The following is a 16430-nucleotide window of genomic DNA, read 5'->3' as shown; positions in this document are numbered from 1 at the left end:
CTTATTGGGAAAAAACACCCCATGAATTTCCATGCGTAGCTGAAAAGGTGAGTAAGAAAAACTGGCGAAATATGCATTGGAGAAACACACAGAATAAACCAGGCAACACTTTATATGAAAGTTACATACTCACTACAGGAAAGTGGACTTAAATTCAATGTCAGAATGCCATCAGCTGCCCTAGCAGAAATGATGCCTTATCTTCCTTTGATTTTAAGGCGGTTACATTCAAGCTATTAAAAAAAGGATCCCAAAATAAGCAAACTTTCCCTGGAAATTTGCTGCTTCTTCCTTGCTTCAAAAGGATCCAGGAAATGGTAGGTGTATAGATACTTCAAATCAAAGTCCAGAGCTTGATTAAGAGGCTACCTGGCCTTTCCCAGGGAGACACAGCAGGGAGGGCTGGAGAGGGCTGGTGCAGGGAAGGGCTGTGCAGCTCCTTGGGGCTCTCCCGACTTGGGGCAAGAACTGCATTTATGCATAGTAATTTCTGAACTGCATATTTCCCACTCTTTTATGAGTTTTCTGCTGTTGCTTAAGGGTTCATCTGCATTCGGGTTTTGGGATTCATTGACCTGTAGATCAGTTCAGAAACAGGTAGTTATATGGGTAAAAGCTATAGTGCTAAAAGCACCATTAGCCTAGAATAAATATGTTCACCCTACAGGACAGTAAATCACTTTATTTATATTCTTAAGTTAAGACATTACAAAAATATTACAAAAAATTAAATCATTCCTGAGAGCAAACGGATAAGATGAATGAGCTATATTGCAAAATCCGGTTGGAATACTTTACTGTTTATAGTGCTAATGTTGGTACTTTAGAATAATCTGCATTGTAACTTCAAAATACATTCATAAATTTTTCAATTTATTTTAGTTGTGATTATTTTGTCTTCAGCTCCCTTGTCAATGTGTGGCTGCAACTGCACCTTATGAAATGCATTCATCCAAGATAGCTTCTTAGAAATCTTAGCTTCCCATGAAATACTTTAGCCCACTTGGCATTGCAGGTTGGGACTCATCTGCCATGGTAAGGAGAGCAATTTAAGTAATTTCACTTGAGGTCTTGGTTAGTATTTTTTTACCACCATGAAATGATCTAAGAATTAAAGGATAACAGGAAACTACCTCAAATCAGATTTTCAAAAGCATTTTCCAAAAGTGAGTATGTTAGTAGACTTTATTGTCACCAGAAAGCCTCTGGTAATCTTACAAAGCATCTGCAATGAATAATCTTCCCCTCCCCCACCCTTATTTGTTGCCAGAAACAGCTTATAAATGCTCAGTTGAAGACGGTGCCAGATTTTGCTTTTAGGCACACTTGTAAATAGAAAATATTTCCACTGATTTTGGTAGAATTATTCCAGATTTACGCAGATGCAAGTGAAAGCCAAATTTTGCCTGGTCTTCCCTCATGGGTGCCACTTGGTGCCCTGATCAGCTCCAGAACTGCTGCCTCTGGTGTCAGTGGAAGGCAAGTGCTTCAGCTGTCTGCCCATAATTTGACAAATTATTATAAACAGATTTGAACAAATACTTCTTTACAAAACAAACTGGTCAGCAGGCTCCAGGCTTTATTCTCCTGATGCATTTTACAGGAAATAATATCAAGTTAGCTATTATGAAACTACCCCCTCCTCACACACACATAATTGCTTCCAGCTTGCTGATTATTACCCTTTCCTTAACTGATAGAGTGAGAAGAGAAATAAAAATATCTCCATACAGTAGGCCAAATCCTCATCTGGTATAAATCGACATAGCTCCATCAAAGTCAATAAAACCATCTTGATTTACACCAGTCAAGGAGCTGATGCACTATAATTTTTTTACTTGCTTTAAAAAATAAAACCTTATGTGATTGTGTAACGAACATTGCAACAGAAACCAGAATTTTCTTTTGTGAAGTTAAATGTGCCCTGCCTTTGACTTCCAAACATTTTCACTCACATAGTCTTTCTATTGCTTTTTTTCCTTTGCCTTCTGTCAGAATCCTCCTACCACCCTTGTGTCATGAGTGAGGTACAAACTAGACTGAAAGATAGTCACACACAAAATAATGATTTCATGGAGTAATGAGGACAAAAAATGAAATGCTACCACTACTCTTTCACCCAAAAGAGGGAAGAGGGCTTAGCAAAGCACAAGATAAAAAAATTATTTCTGACATTCTCTCTGATCACCATTCTCCAATTAACAAATGTATATTAACAGCACCAAGAAATCAGTAATTCTTACTCAAGAATTATAGTACTGTAAACTACTATTATAGATTAAATACCTTAAATAATCTTTAAAATAATACAATAAGACTTATTATAAGGTTTACTAAAGCTGATACAAACTATGTGCTCTCTCTGGACAAACATTTCTAAAGTCTTTTTTTTGTTTTCTCTACGGGCTGTGAAACACATGGTGATTTTTTTCGGAATACTCTTTGTCTCTTGTACTTCTCAAAAAAGCAGAATGAGCTGTTCACAGCAAATCTTTTACATCCATTTGAGGGAGTTCTAAGCATTTCCGTGCAGTATATTGTCAAACAAAGGTCTGGTCTGTCCCAAAACCTTCGTTTTTTTGGCTGGTTGTTTTGATTGATGTGTATATTCAGAAATTCATGATAATTTCAATAGCATCTTGAAAAATTGTAATGATTTCCTTGTTAATGCTCACATAATTTTGTACTGGTTCAGCAAAGACTTTTAAGAAAATGTACATTTATTAATTCTTGGTATTTAGCAGCCCCTAACAACATGCTAGTAGTTTTATTAAAGTTAATGGTGATATTTGGAGGATTGCAGCCTTTAATTTCCAATAGCTTTTTTGAATACTGTAAAAAATTAAAGTGTAATAAAAAAATGCATTAGCATGAATTTCCAAATGTTTTCATTCAAAATGCAGTCAAGATTAAGCTTGCTTTAAAATACATATTCCATTACTTTGAATAACATCTTGAAAATCATTCTATGATGTCTGGAATTCAATTGCAAAGACTGAATTGGAATTCAGTCACACAGTCTAGTCTCTGATTTAATACATTTTTTTGATTCTTAGACCAGTCTGAAACACATTCAGAATTGACTGAAAAAGTTTTTATAGTAAGACTTGAAAATTTACATATCATATTTGGTGAATATCACTACACTTCTTACTTTGATTTGGAAAAGGTTGCTTATCTCCATTACACTGTGAACCCTTTAGTTTTGGGATCCTGCTTTCTCTGAAGCCATCACTTTAGAGTGCAGCCTTTATTTTGTGATGAGGTTTTTCCACTTGGTCAAATGAATGAATGACTGAGATCCCGATGCAGAAAAATTAAATTCAGGTTCCTTTATTATCCCTCTGTTTCCATGGCAAAATATGACTTGAAAACATAATCCCTGCAGAAGACAGTAGTTTCCCAAAGTACCCTGTAAGCAAGTATTTATAGGCAGGCACTCTCCAGATCTGTGCAGAGGAAATGAAAAGAAAACAGAAATTGACAAACACTTTCCATTCAGTTGGCATAGAAAGAGTGGCCCTGTCTGTAAAGAAAGGTGGTGGTGGATCTTTCCAGACAATTCTGTCACATGTAGGGTAGGCCAGCCTTGTGTAACATGGGCAAGGAGTACCAAGGCCTGCTGGGGACAAACAAAAGTTGTTCAGTAAGTCAGGTCCTGTCCTTCCTGGTACATGCAGAAAAAGAAGTTGCTACAAAAATGAAGACAACAAATCAAAAAGATTTTACTTAGCAAAAGTACAGTCCTTCACAGGGCCGCAGTTGAGGCTTGCAGACTCAATAACCCAGCTGCAGTTCAATAACCCAGAGCAGTCAAGAGCAGCTCTCTATAAAGCTGGTCCTGTTTCCTACATAACAGTGCAGCAACAGTCTCATGCCGATATGGACATTTGCAAGGCTTGAGTTTTTCCTAGAAAAATCACAATTGTTCTTTGAGGAAGTTTTGTCAGCTGATATTTTGAGGGATGATCTGGATGCTCTATGCACAGGCCATTTGCCAGCAGGTTGGACAGCAGAGACCTGGTGAGTGTGGTGCCCCATTTTTGGGAGACTGGCTTCAGCTCTGATAGCAGAACAGTTGTCAAAATAGCGTGCTTCCAATGACATGCTTCAAGCTCAGAACTTGTTTCAGCAGAAAATGCAAATGTAACCAGTTCCAACTCAAGGTTCTTTCCCCTAAGCATAAATCACATATGAAATAAGCGTAGAGGATTTAGGTAACATCTTAGACTGTTTTTATTTTATACACTACAGAAAAGCTTTTCTTTTATTCTGAAGTGTAGCAACAAAGATGGAAAATGAACATGGTATCATCTTGCCTTAAGCATGCTGAAGCTTTGTGGCATCTTTAGACTGGATTCTTGGCTTTGGAGACTAGAGAAACCAGAAAGTGTACTGGAAGTGAAGTCAAAACAGCTTGTTACCCAACTTGCTTTTTCCACAAAGTATTGAAATATTAAGAACTCAGGCAAATAACGCTTGGATACAACTCTGTTTGTGTTGATTTCCATTTGTTTGTCTGAAGCCAAGCTGGGTGAATAATTTTGCATTCTTTATCTTAGCAGTGAATTGTGTGGTTCTGAAATTTGAGTAAGATAAGATCACAAACAAGTGAAAGCATGTGTACGCTGAAAAATCAATATGTTTCAAAGTAACAGTTGAGAAACAAATTATTCCTGTACTAATAGGCTGAAAACTAGGTTTAGAGATTCTGCTAGGGCTGATAGTATTGCTAAAAGTAAAGCAGTATTAAAATAAATTTGAGCTGCCTCCATAGTTAGATGTTAATCATGCCATCACCTAGAAATAAGATGGTCAGAAAACTGCAAATGGTAACTGTGACATTAAGGATTTTTTAAGCTCAGTTTTTGCACAATAATCAGATCTTGACAACTGTAGTTCTTTTTAATTACTCATGCTGAGGTCTGCTCTTTCTGTTTATCTTGAAATTTTCTAATATTTTACTTCAATTATTCATAATAACTAATCTCTTGCTAAGATGTTCCTGTTTTTAAGTTCAGGACTCAAGGTCATTCTCACCAAAGAGTGTCAGAGTTCCTGCTAACTTAATCACATTCACATCTATGCCATGCCTAACATCAGCAAGCCATTAATAACTAGCTTATACCAACCCAGGTCTATTCTCTGAGTGATGATACACCTTAAAAATAGTTTCCTGTAAATGAAATCTACATTTCTATACTTAATTGTTACTTTCTAGGAGTCACTCTTTTGGTAACCTTTACACTTTGCTGAAACAAAACACTCATTGCCCTTGAGAAATACCTGAATAAGCCATACCTAATATACAATTCAAGAATAATCAAAGGCAATAAGTGAAAACTGTAGGCTAGCAGCAATATAAAGGTTCTCTTTGCCACCAGAATCTGCCTTTTCTGGCCCCTGCTTCATCTGGCGCATATAAAATGGTGTAGAATTCAAACACCTGACTGTTCAAAAATAATCCTCAGGACCTCCAGTCTCTGTGTCTGGTACACAATTCACTAGAACAGAACTAAACATCACCTATTTATATTTCTGTCTATATGCTGAGGTCTCCTGAGTGCTAACTCTGTCTACAAGCAAGCCATACATGTACTGTAAACATCCGTGTATTTATAACACAGAATTCCCCAAATTCTCATCACCTTAGCAGATGACTGACTTTTAAAAAAAGCAATAGCAGTCTCATCCTCTTTGAAGGTATTTGGTCAACAGCATTGTTTAGAGAAAAGCTGTGTTGACAGGAAAAAGGACAGGTTGAGTTATGAGGCTGTGGAATGATTGCAGTAGGGAGGACTCAGCAGCAACAAGTAGAACTGTAAACTAAGACAGTGTCAGTTCAGTGCTTTGATGAAGCCAGAGTGACTCAAGTGGCATGTTGAGGCACACCACACAGAGTCTTATCTGCTTAGTTCTACATAAATGTATTAAAATTTAAAAAAAACCAAAACAAAACTACTCGGAAATCAGCAGAACTACATCTTCCTAATGTGGATCCTACTAACAGTGTTTAAGACGGAGTTTGGACTAGAGGCCTCAACATGGAAGAAGCTTGATTTTTATGAGATGAGGGAGAACTACTGATTAAGGGAGCTGTGTAACAAAATTAAAATCCTCACATGTGATGTTAAATGGCTGAGGAAAGAGTAGAAATGAAAGAAGACTGACCTATTTTTTAACCTATTTAACAATGACTGTAAACAGTTCTATCTACATGCCCCTGAAGTTTCAAATGTGTTTTCTTGGAAGTTTTTCAACAGCTGTGAAATCACTTGTTATTTGCCAATTACAGTGTAATTTAGAATAATCAATGACCACAGACATTCTAGAAGAAAAGCTGGCCACTGAGCAGACGTATTTAAAGGGATGATTATGACTGGATAGTGAGGAGCAGAAGTTGGAAGGGATCAGGGCTAGAGCAAAGGTAAGGCTGGAGACAGCAAGAGGGACTGGTGCATACAGGACAGAAATGTGTGAAAGAAGGCGAAAAGTCTTGTAGTAGTGCTAGGAGCTTCACATATACTGTGTGAGAAGCCACTGTCATTTCCAAGAGAGCAGAGCTTTCTAATCTGGAGAAGCCAGAATGAAATGTCAAATCTTACCAAATTTGGCAATTTTTGTTAGAATGTGGCCTGCTCCTGTTCCAGAAAAATTTGTGGTATTGTGAATTGATCCTATCACTTACAGGTTAGTAATTTCTAACATTGTCTTTCCAGCACATTGACAACTGCTAACTCCATGCCTGGGATCCTTCTGGACCAGTGACTGGAGCTTGTTTAGATTCCAGAGCTGGTATCCCAGCCCTTCAGGATTCCCGGTGGTCCTCCAAGTGCCTCTTGCTTTTCTAATCCACGCCAGGATGCACTGTAGCCCTCTCAATGCTTGCAGGGGCAGCAATCCACAGCTGCATACCCTGGGGGAAGAGAATGCACTCCTGGGGAGAGGCTGTGTAGCAGAGATAGGAGGAGATAGGCTCCTGTGGAAGGGAGAAGGGAGCCAGCACTGAGAAGAACAGACTCTTATTCTGCAAGCCTGTTGCCCAAGCCATTCAAAGGTTAGTTCTGTTGTAACAAGCCCATCATCTACCAGATGGTAACACCATTTAGCCTGTGCTATTGATACCTGTATTGAAGCTTTAGATGTAATCCAGTGAAATCCATCATTAAGTCCATACAATTGAATTGATGGCTAAAACCCCACTTAAGAGCTGTATTCAAAACAAGAAACACAACATGGCATTAACAAGATCCAAATGGAATTCATACAGTAATACAGACATGGTCTTTATTTTTTCTACAGAGTTTAATGTGGGCCTGGTTTGAAATGTACTACAATATGCATTACTTGTTGTGAATAAGGAAACCATTTATGACAGAGTACCCAATGGCATCTGCCATTACAAGTGACTTAAAAGCATTCTTAAATACTATAAATATCCCAAGGAATTGTGACTTCTTTTTCCCACAAAAACTTTTTATAACATCAGAGCAAGCTAACTTTTGATGTACACTACTGCTGTAAAGCTGGATATGACAGTTCAATGCAAAACTGCTTCTGATTGATAAGGATGCAGTTAAAGTAACATTAACAATTGATTTTTCCTCATGATCTAAACAATTCTGGAACTATAAGTTCTATGCAACTGTAACAAGTTCAGAGATTTAAAAGAAAAAACAAACCAAAACAAAAATCAAGCTGAAAAGGGTGACATTAACAGAAATGTTATATTATTTTTGAAATTGGGTGGTGAAAGACAAGGTGAAGTTCACTTTGTACGGATAACATCTGTACATCACTTTCTTTGCAAAGTGTCAGAATAGGGAGTCATCTGAATCATGTGGTGCATAACATTTTTCTTATCTTTTTCTGAGACAAGGTTCACATAAAGTGATAAAGAGATGGAGCAAATTAGAAGGTGAATGTTGAAACGATGAAAAGAGTAATTTCAAACAGGTACCTGTGTTGCCTTTTAATTTTTTGGTTGTCACGTGTTCATCCCAGTCATTACCTAACCTTCCAAAATAGGATATGGATGAAAATCTTTCTTTAACCCAGAGTTTCATGCACCTGCAGAAAAAGAGGACAGAATATTATAATTTACCCCAGTGAAGCAGCTTTAAATAGGCTGAAATCAGCATCTTTCTCAGGTGTCCTTGGTCTGCTCCCTTCTCAGTTTTTGAAAGAGACAAACCTGAGTGTGGAGAACGTTGGCCATCATTTCCTTTTGCTAAGTGAGCCGTACAAGTTTATGGTGTCTCTAGATAAGGGGTTTTACGTGTTACTTACTACACTTTAAATTACTATAATCCTACCCCTGCACTGTTCAGGCTGCTTACTGTACTGGCAACCAAACAGGTTCAGTTTGAGGTTGTGAAGTCCTCTTTTTCTCATAACTGGCATCACCTATCTCTTAGATGCACATTGAGCATTCCTCCCACTAAACATCTGATTGTCATAAAAGGAAAAATAACATTTTCTTATTGGCATAAGAAGTTATTACTAAAAAGTTTGAATTAATATGGCTATCAGGAGGAAAATAGGGCAGTATGAACTCTATCCCTTAATTATCCCTTAATATCCTTTTTAAAATAAACAGATGGTAAGAAATTTCTTCTTCTCAAACCCTGTGCTTGGTACTCATTCAGTGCCCCAAATTACTCTTTCTCTCTTTTCTTTCTTCTTTCTTCTTCCTTCTCACAGTGTAATACCCAGTCAGCCCCAGGATTTGTTGCTAGTTATAAAAGGGCAAAGGTTTTACATCACTCCAGGCAACAAGAACACAAAACCAAAATTTCCATCCCCTTGCTCTAGGCAACTGCTAGACAGAGGGTTGGAGTTTTTGTTCTGTTTTGTTTTGGGGCTGGTGGGTTTTTTGCTCCTAGAGGCAGTGTCTTTGCTCTTAATTCATTCGCATCAGCCTGGGAAAATCACATGTACTGCCTGGACTACTTCTTGCTCAGGCCTTCAGCAATGATTCAACCTCTTGCTTTGGAGAGCTGCTGCTCTATAAAGTAACCACTGTACAAAGACACATAGCTCAGAGCAGACTCCAGTTAGCCTGAAAGAAGAGAGTACGCATCCAGATGTATAAATCAAGAAGATGACTATCAACAGATTAAAACTTTTTGATGTTAATTATTAACAGTTTTCAACATTGTAACATGTTTACTCCTTTTTATTACTCCAAATTGTCATTACTTCCTCATCAGACAGAAGTTTGAGAGCATGTTTTTATAAAACAACCAATAGGAATTCTAAAATGATACCTTGGATGATTCACTAAAGACCAAGGAAAAGCAAACATGCCCAAACCCTATCAGCTGACATGAAATAGTTCCTCAATGCCTATTCTATCCTATCTCCAAAGAGGAAGAATTTAAAAATTAAAAAAAAAAAAGAGGTTATGACAAACATTTTGTTTAATTATCTTGGAGTTTGTTTTGTTGTTTAAAGAATTGATCAGCTGTTCCTAGCCCAGGGGGAGCATTCTGGAGGCAGAGATGCACTGCAGAGTAGGTCCATGCTTCCCATGCCTTTTGTTTCTTTGTCTATGTTCTGGGAGTCAGAGTTCAGAAGTAGGGAAGTGTACACTGTCTCAGCAGACCTATGCCTAGCAGAGCTGTTTCTGGAGAAGTGAAAATACTTATGGTTAGGGCAGTTAAGCTGGCTCTAGACCTGTTTTGAACTATTGGAGTAGTGCCAAAGACCTGGCTCAACTGATAGATTTTGTTTTCAAGTTGCATAAGCACAAGTAACCTGCAAGACTTGATTATTTTTTTTTTTTGTACAGTGGTGAAGTTCAGATAGGATTATTTAAATAGCAACTACAATGGAACCCATATAGGCATCTTTTATTTTACCTTAATCAGCTTCCTGAGTGCTGCATCCTTGCTTGTTGGTCTTTGGGTTCTGGATCCTACAGCTGCTCCAGTGTTTTGACATATTGAGCACCACTGAATCTTTAAAGATTTTCTGCCCATATTCCTTCAGAAAAAATGCAGATCTTACTCATCCATATTATTTTTACTAGGAAAAAATAATCAGGATTCATAATGAACACAAGGGTAATTTTAGTATGATTAAACTTATGTGGGTAACATTCCGTCCTTCTGAATACTTTTTTCATCTTACTCTTTATTCAATTTCTTTACAAGTTCAAACACACTAACAAGCTTTTCCCCCTGTAGACGTTTTGAAATATATATAGAATATACTCATCTAGCGGAAAATAATTATCTCTTGAAATACATAGTTATTGATTGTCAAAGGAATTAATATATTACACTTAGGTGTAAAGGAAACAGCATGTAAGCCAGCTAGGAAACAGTGTGTAAGTCAGCTGACAGAGATGGATTTTTATCTTTACTACTACTGTAGGAGGGAGGTATACTAGGACACATATTTCAGATACTTCAAGGCAAATCTCCCTTTAGTGGGACAAGCATATACTTACACCAGTCATCTGATACAGAATTAAGCAAAGTTCCTACACAAGCAAAATCCAGACAAAAGGAAGAACTAGTCTATGCACAAAGCTTTCACTGGCTCATCTAGACCCCTTTTTACTCCTACTTAACTAAATATCTTTAAAACTCTGTGTTAATGTGCTAATGTAGTGTTTACACCTTGTTTCTCAATGTGTCCACCTGACAGTTCACAGCACAGCCACTAAACTGATGCCAAAATAACTCTAGTTAAACTAGTTCATGGTCTGGTCTGCATGCAAAGCTTATGATGCATCTAACAGTAGGATTTAGGAGTAGAATGTGTTAAAAAAAATCAGGAAAGTTCTGTTCTGCATTCCCTAACACTGTGAAACCATAACAATTTACAGGAGCTTTTATCTTTCCCTAAATCCTTATGAACTGATAGTTTACAAAATAAAGAGAGAGAAGGGACAGACTTAATTTTAGAACAAAGGATGGTCACATGCACAAGGTCTATACACCATTGAAATATGAATCACTAGTAGATTCATTCTGGTTTAACTGAAGAAACAAAGTCCAAATTATTCCCAGGAGCATTTTGTTGTTTGACCCCCACTGGAACTGATTACATTTTATGACTCTCTGCAGAAGGACCTCTTAATTTCCGTGAGGTTTTATACATACCACGCACTAGCACTGGACGTGATCCGGCTGGTGCAGGAGGAGCAGCACAGCTTACAGTGCTGAACCCACTGCTGTTTCCTACACTGTCGGCTAAAGGGGTGGCCAAACCCGTCACCCACTGGCTTCAAAGCTTTTCCCTGGCTTGGAGCCAAGAGACACTTCCTACCCAATTTTGGCAAAGGCCTAAAAGGTGGGGAGGGCCATAGGCCTGCCTGGAGCAGGTGGTGTCCTGCTCCATGGTGTGCTGGTGGTGCAGCATCCCCAGCGCTGCCCAGGCTCCTGGGCCGTGTTTGGAGGCGTGCTGGACGGGAATGCGGAGAGGCCAAGGCGATGGACCTCACTTCACATGGCAGCCACAGTGCCCAGCCACCTCCTCAGGCAGCAGGCCTGGCCAATGGCTGCTTCCAGCCCCTGTACTCCCTGCAAGGGCTGTCCCTACTCCTCAGCCCGCTCTGGTTAAGCTTTAACTATCCTCCTCATCGAGTGGGCAGATGCTCCACCTGCCACGAGGCCAACCCTAATGGGCAGCTGTGAGGGTCTTCCCCTGTATGGCTGCCATGGCCCACCACAGCCCCCCCATATGGATGTCTTGGCCCACTAGAGACTTCTGTCAACGAACTGCTCATGGCTTAGGCACTGCATGTGTAGTTCCCAAAAGTGTTTTTCTTCCAGATCCCACTGTTACTGTCAAAATCCATCCAAATCCCACTGACAGGCCAGCCTGCCAAGTGGTGCCCACCAGGGTGACAGTGTCAGCCTAACAGAAACAAATTAATGGCAGTGAATAAAACTCCTCTGGCAGCATTTCCTCATTCATATGGTCAGACTGAGCTTCACCAGATGAAGAACACTGCTTCTATTTGGTTCTGTAAAGCTGTTTGGGAACTCACCACATTTTGTAACCAAGTTTTACATGAACGTAAAGAATCCATATGTGTTGGACTCAAAGATGGGCTGTACTCATGGGCTCCTGTGGAACTCACTGAGAATCCCACCATCAGCACAGACATAAGCTGTGTTTCCTGGCATACCTTTCCCTTTCCTCCTCCTGAGTTTTTGACAAACTGTCCTCCTGCCAAGGAGGTTCTTTTAGACGGTGTGAAAGAATTATTACTGGAGGCGGGGGGGAGGAAGTGTTTTATTTCAACTTGTGTCAGCTGCTAAACATTTTTATCCAAGCATGTGTGCATGCAATATGCACAAGTATTAGATAATGCTGAGGTTGTAACTCCTTTTGCTGCTAAACTCTCAGTTGCACAACAGGCAAGAAATGGAGAATTGAGGTCATGCATATGCCTTGCATGCTTAAAAACCTATCCGTGAAGCAGGAAATTCCCTCACTGAACTTCACTTTTGTCACAGGGGCACAACACATCCACTTACAAACATTAGCAAATAAAAATCAAGGCAATTCAGGGCAGTAATGGTAAGGCATGGGCATTTTCAAACTTGATCTGACCTTTTAAACCTTTCTTCTCGGTACTGACTTCAGTGGGGATACTTACTGGAATAAGGTGTTAAAGAAACACCTTGCACATTTTCTCCTTTTTCGCATTATCAGTTGCATTTATTTCACTGTACCTCAAATGAGTCAGCAGTACAGAGTGTAACTGAAAGCTGTTTTTAAGGAGAGGTCTTATCCATTGCATCCAATAAAGACTAGGCAGAGCTGTAGATGACTTTCTTTTTGTACTTAAAGGAAGCTTGCAAGTAACTTTCATGTTCAAGTAACTTTCTGATTTCTGGGGACAACACAATGGTTGGTATGCTGGTTTAAGTGTTCCTGTCTCTGTAAATCTGGGTTTACATGCAATGTTTTACAACATTCTGTAATTATAACAAGGATGCAAACTTTTAAAATGTATTTTAGGCTGAGATATTTATGCCAATTCAACCGTAAACATGGTACATTTAGAGATTTATAATGATACATTGAATCACTAGAAAGTGTTCCTATAGAACAATAAACTATGTGGATATAAGCATTTTTTGCAATTTTATGTCTGTGTCCACACTGTAATCTATAAATTCCATATGTGAAGGTAGTCTTAGGATTGCCCTTGCTTTTGCTTTTTTGTCTAAGCACTTCTTGGATGACTGGAAATTACAACTGAAATAATTGCTGTTTCTTAATTCGTAAATTTCTGAAACTAGCAATTTCATTCTATCAATTGTACACTAAATTGGTACTGGTAATAAAAAGCTTTACATTTTCCTCCTCGCCATGAATGCTTAGAAACTGTATGGTAACAATCCAAATAACTTTCCAGTTGTCCTAAGTCTTCTGAAGACTGAAGTACGCACTGGATTTACCACCTTTAAAGTTTGTTTCCTTTAGTTCTGCTCTTCTATGCATGCTTTATGTAAAACAGACATATTTACAAGTGCCTGACTTTTAAGAAATGTAGAAATTCTGTCAGTATCTCATTTTCCCTTGGGTGTGAGGCCCTAGCATGGGTACTGTGGACAGTGGTGTCCACCTAAAACATGTCTGTCCTTGGATCTGTCAGAGAAGGGAAAATGATCATTTGGGCTTGAGCCTGAGGAGCTCTCCTTCCGGAAGATTTCCCTTGAGTATAGCGTTCCCCTAAGGACTATATTCTGTGGCTGTGATGCACTATAGTTGGCTCCCCTCCAGATGTAGGACTCAGCAGGCTTGGAGCATCCTGTAAAAGCATGAAATCAAAACTGAAGCTTGCTTCGTACACAGAGCAAGCTACCAGTTTGCTCCAGCCCTTGTCTACCTTGGCTGAAGTGGTCTGAGCATGAGTAGAAGCATCGCGGTGGGGCTGTTCCACCTGTCCACACCATGACTCACCCATGTGTAGTCAAGTGGGGAGACAGCCAGAGTCTTTATCAGCCAGCTACTCTCTCCTTCCAATTCTGCTCTTATCTGGGATCTACCATCAGAAGAGTGCCTGGATAGTTAACCTCTTTGCCTTAGCTTTTAAGGTCATCTGTTAGAGATAAGTAGCAGGACAGAAGAACATAAGGTGGAGGCCAAAGGAGTCTCATATTAAAGGGATAACTCAGAATACCAGTCACAATTGTGAGTCATCACATTTGGCAAATGAAGGACTCAAAGAAAATCCAGCATGGTCTGTATTTGATTGAGCAGATGTATATGCTTCAGATTGACTCATCACTGTAAACTCTGACTAAATACCCAGATCAGCTACTGGGTCAACTTCTCTTCAACAGAAATTGTACTGCATGGGATCATTTCAATGTGTAAGCAGGTTTCTCTAATCTCAGTATTAGTGAAAAAAAAAAAACAACAAACCAAACACAAAAACCAAAACCAACCAACTAACTAAAGTTAGGACTTTATAGTCATATAATAAAATCATAAATCAACATCCTTGAAATTATTTGTTCTACTCATCGACTAGACAGAGAGGTGTTCAACGCAAGCAATTCAAATAAGATTAATGCAAACTTAGTAAATGGTAGTTAGTATTACACAGCCTGAGAGTTTCCAATCTTGAATTTGACTGTACAAAGAATATATTAATGATACAGATGCAGGTTTCAAGAAGGCTGATGCAGGATATTTAAGTCTATTGTAAAATGCCATACATTGCTCCAGCATTGACAATGTGCACATGTAGAAAAAAATAGCAAATCTGCCCATCATTTATTCATTAATTAATTCAAAATCCTTAATCAGCCATCATTCATTCTAAATATTAGTTAGCAAGAGAAATTCAGCATACTTTAGTGTAAGAAAATTACAGTAGTGTCAATACTCTGTATCCTGTGTACTACAACTGTAAGAGAGAAAATGCAGTAGCAATCCTCTCAAAGTTAAAGCTGGTTTCAGAGACACTATTAGGAAATGAATAGTGGTTTCACAACATCATTTTATCATTTTGTAACCAGGTTAGAGGCCAGTCATACATGGTCATTGCTGTAAAGTAGATAAGGTCAGAGTTCCTCCCCACTAGTATAAAGTTATCAGCTTAAATACCTTTAACAGTAGTTCCTGAGAGAGAAAATGTAGGATATGATTAAACTTTAAAGGAATGTATCTCTTCATTTCTAGAGTTGCACAGATACTAAACATGCAATATCTGTTAAAAGCAGTGAGAACCATGTGTCTAAATCCTATTAAACTGTGAAAAAAAATTAAGAACGCGGAATGCCTTTCCACAGAATGAATCCAATGATATAAGAAACACTCCAGTGCTCCCTGAGGGCTTTGTTGAGGGATGGGCTCTGCTGTACTGGTGTTCTTTAAGCTCAACAAGAACTGAAGCAGACTCTGGCCATGACTTACTGCCCTCTGTGATAGCAACAGACCTACCAATTATGCCAGCATTTGCAACTGTGGAATGCCTGTCTTAAGCTTATTAAGAAGCTACCAAAAATTGTGACCACACCAAAAATTCACTGTCAACAGGGATTGATTCTTTACCTTTATTTGTGACTCCTGAAAGCAATAAAGCAATGAATGCATCCAGCAGCCGCAGAATAAGGAACCTCCTGTTCTTGCGATTGCAGAAATACTTTAAAAGCATGTTGAAATATAACTGCACCAGAATGAAAGAAAGATTAAATGTGTTGTGAAAAGTCATGTGTACTTCTTCCGTGGTTTCTTTTTTTGACTGAAGAATGTTATTTATAAGTGAGTATGTTATTAAACACTGAACATAGTGCTTTATAGCCAGTAAAAGACAATAGACCAAATGTTACTGTTACCCACAGCTGGAGTGTATTGATAAAACTAGCACATTGTCTTTGCTCACACAGTTTAAAGTCTAAATAAAGACACATGATCAAAAGAGTGAATTGACTTAGCAAGGTGACAGAGAAAGGGCAAAAGGTGAAAAAGCTGTATCAGTAAGTTATAAAATGTTTAACTGGATAAATATTTTTCTGGGTGCCCTAAGCTTTAAAAAAGCGATCTGTGGTTAATGTTTACATTACAGAAATTAAGGATTTTCAAAACAGCATTTGGAACGGAGAGGGATGACACTAGTCCCCCAAAATCTACTCAGTGCATTAAAAGGAGTCAATGCTTGCATACACGTTACACTTCTCCCTTTATATAAGAACCACTGAACTGGGAAAAAAGTAGGTGTCATTGGTATCATGTCATTTGACAGGGCAACTCACTAGCAATCTATCATTTACACATTTGCACATTTATCTTTTCAACCATATGTTTTTTTACAAAAATTGGAGTTGAGAAGTTAGCATACCATTCAAGGTCCAAGGATGCTCTTTATGAAGAAATCCAATTATCTTTTTCTCTAACCTCAGCAAAACCTTGAGAGAACAAAGAGGCAACTTCAGGGAAAAAATAAAAAGAAC

General features: G+C 38.6%; 1 long non-coding RNA gene across 2 annotated transcripts; it reads right to left on the bottom strand.

Moving 5' to 3' along the window:
- Positions 1-3317: 3317 nt before the first annotated feature.
- LOC148223361 (uncharacterized) lies at positions 3318-8640 on the bottom strand. 2 transcript variants are annotated; one of them, XR_015804605.1, is made up of 4 exons: positions 8195-8640; positions 7961-8070; positions 7126-7210; positions 3318-6979 (listed from the first exon to the last, which is right to left on the bottom strand). It is a non-coding gene; the product is annotated as an uncharacterized LOC148223361 (long non-coding RNA). The 2 variants fall into 2 exon arrangements; XR_015804604.1 differs by having other exon boundaries at positions 3318-7210.
- Positions 8641-16430: the final 7790 nt, after the last annotated feature.

Source organism: Sturnus vulgaris, chromosome 6 (assembly GCF_052056855.1).
Source record: "Sturnus vulgaris isolate bStuVul1 chromosome 6, bStuVul1.hap1, whole genome shotgun sequence".
NCBI lineage: Eukaryota > Metazoa > Chordata > Aves > Passeriformes > Sturnidae > Sturnus > Sturnus vulgaris.
Note: the sequence above shows the minus strand (reverse complement) of the source record. Positions and strands in the feature narration are given on the sequence as shown.